The sequence below is a fragment of the Ochotona princeps genome, chromosome 7 (genome assembly GCF_030435755.1).
Source record: "Ochotona princeps isolate mOchPri1 chromosome 7, mOchPri1.hap1, whole genome shotgun sequence".
Classification (NCBI taxonomy): Eukaryota; Metazoa; Chordata; class Mammalia; order Lagomorpha; family Ochotonidae; genus Ochotona; species Ochotona princeps.
Genome location: NC_080838.1, coordinates 22,983,676 through 22,986,399, shown reverse-complemented (window position 1 = coordinate 22,986,399; position 2,724 = coordinate 22,983,676). Strand labels below are relative to the sequence as shown.

Sequence of the window (2,724 nt, the reverse complement as noted above, 5' to 3'; positions counted from 1 at the left end):
AAGAAAAAAATCTTAAAAATGCATGTTAAAATCTAAATTAACCTATAAAATAATCCCAATCAGTCTCACAGCTGATATTTCAGAGGAAATTCTACAAGCCACAAGGGAATGGAGTGACATAGTTGAGATTCTAAAAGAAAAAAAAAAGTTGGCCCAGAATCATAGCAAAGCTTTCCTTTGTCTTAGAAAATGAAATAAAATTCTTCCACAGTAATGAAAATCTCAAAGAATTCACTTCTTCCACACCTGTGCTACAAATGATACTTAAAGATATTCTCTAAACAGAGAAAAGAAATAGCACCTAGTGGAAAAAAACTGGAGTAGGTCCCAATAAAACAGCAAAAATGAACTAAATCAAATAATGGACAACTCATTGTGAAAGTGACAGGACCAATTACTGTCTATCAGTATTAATCCTGACTGTAAATGGCTAAAGCTCATCAATGAAGTTTATATTGAATGGCAAATTTACAAAGAGATTAGCAGACTGGATCAAAAACCTAAACCCATCTGTTTATTGTCCAAAAAAAACACACCTCACCAACAAAGATAAGAAGAAACTGAACATGAAAGGATGGAAAAGGATATCCCAAGCTAATTGAAAGGAAAAATAAGCTGATATAGCCATTCTTACATTAAATAATACAGATTTCGACATTAACAATATTAAAAGCAGTGAAAAAGGATACCACATAATGAACAAAGTATCCATTCAGCAAGAAGAGATCACCTAAATAGTGCTGGGCCCAGAAATAGAAAATGTACAACAACATGAAGTTAAAGACATAATTCTGAATAACCAATATGCCACTGAAGAAATGAAACCCGTATGCGTGCCAGTTTGTATCCCAGTTGTTCCCTTCTTGTGCCTTAGGAAGACAGTGGAGGATGAGCCTTGAAACCCTGCACACATGTGGAGACAAGGAGGAGGTTCCTGGCTTCGGACTGGCATGGTTCTGGCCATTACAGATGCTTGGGTAGTGAACCAGCAAATGGAAGATTTTTGTCTGTATTTCCTTCTCTCTGTAAATCTACCTTTCTAATAATAATGAATAAATCATTTTTTAAAATGTATACTTTTCTTCCTCTTCATTTTGTTTAATTATTTTTCATTTAAGAGGATGTATAGCAACTATAATTGAGACTATCACATCCAGATATGAAGATACAATGCAGTATGAATCTATACTTCTAAATCAAAGATGATCTCCAAATTAAACTGTTACATATATCTTGACAATAGGCCTTTGAACATTCTGCCATTGTCCATACCTATAATGTCAGGATACACTAAAATAGCAGAATTATAGACTTATGACTGTTTAGGAAGTACTGTACTGTTGTGCAGTATTCAATATAGGGGAAATTAGTGGGCAGAAAGGATTTGGGGAAGGTAGAAGGGAAATTCTAAAGCCTATGGAACTGTACCATGAAATAAAAGGAATTATAAATTGGGAAATAATCTAAAAATAAAATAGCTTAATAGTATAACACTGAAGCAATAGAAATATTTGTTATTTTCTATCCACTTAGGATGTAATTTTTTTCTACCATTTTGATTTCAATGCCGTCTTGCTTGTATCATTAAAACAAATAGCACTGAAGGTTTATTTAGCATTGTAGTGCACAATTTCCTTAATAAATAATGCTGTAAAATAAACACTACATGGAAAATCATATTTATTGTGCAAATATACAGACATATTAATGTAATTTATAGAAAAGTTAGAAAATGTCTTTTCTCCTATTTAATGACTGAAAGTATAACAACAATTGGTTCATTATACAGGCATATGAATAAGGAATATTCATGCCATAATCAAATTTTACCAAAAAAAGAGTATGTAGAAACTAGAGTGCATACATAGTGGTTCCCTTTTTGCCATTGAAATAAAATATCCACAAAGATCTGTAAATCTTTATAAATATTAATCTCAGATTCAAGTTCACAGTTGTGTAATAGAAATAGAAGTTTATTAGTCTTTGGTTACATCCATAGAATTTCCATAAACTATTTGAAATCTGGTAGACTAAATGGCTTCACTTAAGGTGGAATTATTAGACTGTGTGATATATATTACAAAAGGAGAAATGCTTCCAAAATGTTTGTAAAGCAACTGTGTAAATGTTGCTTTAATAAGTGATAAGGCAGTCCTAATTGTCATCAAATAAATACTAATAAAAGGCAGTAAATGGGTTTCTGATCATATTTATCATACATACTACTCTGGTAGTAAACTTTAACTCTTGACTACCCAGACTGACTACAAGAAAATGAAAGAAATTGGAAATCAGATTTGCATAAAAGGGCTTCTGTCATGAGCGGCACACGTAGAGCAGCTCTGTTTGCTCTTCGTGTGGAATCTACATCAAAGAGAGTTCAGAAGTATAGTTTTTTTTACTTCAGGGCAGCTGGTGACACTTGGTTATGGTGCCATTAAAAAAGAGAGAGAGAAATCAATCCTGATGATCAAGTAGTCATATGGCACATGTTTCTAAGAAAGATTTATTTTACTTTGTGCTTTTATATGAAAGATAAAGTTATAGTGATAAGTAAAATTTTTCACTCCCCAAAGCACCATAATGACTAGTGCTGAGCCAATTCAAAGCTCAGAGCTAGGAACTTTTTCCAGGTCTCCCACATGGGTAGGGACTCAAGCTCTTGAACCATTGTTTGCTTCTTTACAAGTCCATCAGCTGAAAGCTAGATAAAAGTGAATTATC

At 32.9% G+C, this 2,724-nt stretch overlaps 1 non-coding gene across 1 annotated transcript; it reads left to right on the top strand.

The window, feature by feature from the left end:
* The first annotated feature begins 2,302 nt into the window (after positions 1–2,302).
* Positions 2,303–2,439, top strand: LOC118759073 (U11 spliceosomal RNA). The gene has a single exon (XR_004995972.2). It is a non-coding gene; the product is annotated as a U11 spliceosomal RNA (small nuclear RNA).
* Positions 2,440–2,724: the final 285 nt, after the last annotated feature.